The sequence below is a fragment of the Sinohyriopsis cumingii genome, chromosome 3 (assembly GCF_028554795.1).
Source record: "Sinohyriopsis cumingii isolate HCF-2022 chromosome 3, ASM2855479v2, whole genome shotgun sequence".
Classification (NCBI taxonomy): Eukaryota; Metazoa; Mollusca; class Bivalvia; order Unionida; family Unionidae; genus Sinohyriopsis; species Sinohyriopsis cumingii.
Genome location: NC_142963.1, coordinates 54,672,601 through 54,673,026, shown reverse-complemented (window position 1 = coordinate 54,673,026; position 426 = coordinate 54,672,601).

Below are 426 nucleotides of genomic sequence, written 5' to 3'. Positions count from 1 at the left end.
GGAATTTGTTTGTTTTTTTATTTCAAAAATTAGAAACCCCAAAATCAAGACTGCTCAAACACAAATTATTGGTGGTGGGGGAGGAGGGTTTATTTTCATTTTTCAGCACCTGATAGGCTGTACATGGTGGCCAGTATATTTTGGTGGAGGAATAACCCGGGAAGAACCACTGACAAACGGGAAACTACTGGCAAGCTTTTTTACATGCCCACGTTGGTCAATTCGAGACTCAAACTCAAGGACAAAGGTAATATATGTCGGTGATCTGTAAAGGCGAACATCTCAGACCAATCGTCCACCCGAAACCCCTCACTAAATATTTGACTCTAAATCAAAATACATGCATAAAACTCAAGGAAATGCATAAAAAGGCACAGAGTATCGACACGCTTTCGCTAAATGTATCTAATATTTCGATTTTACTCA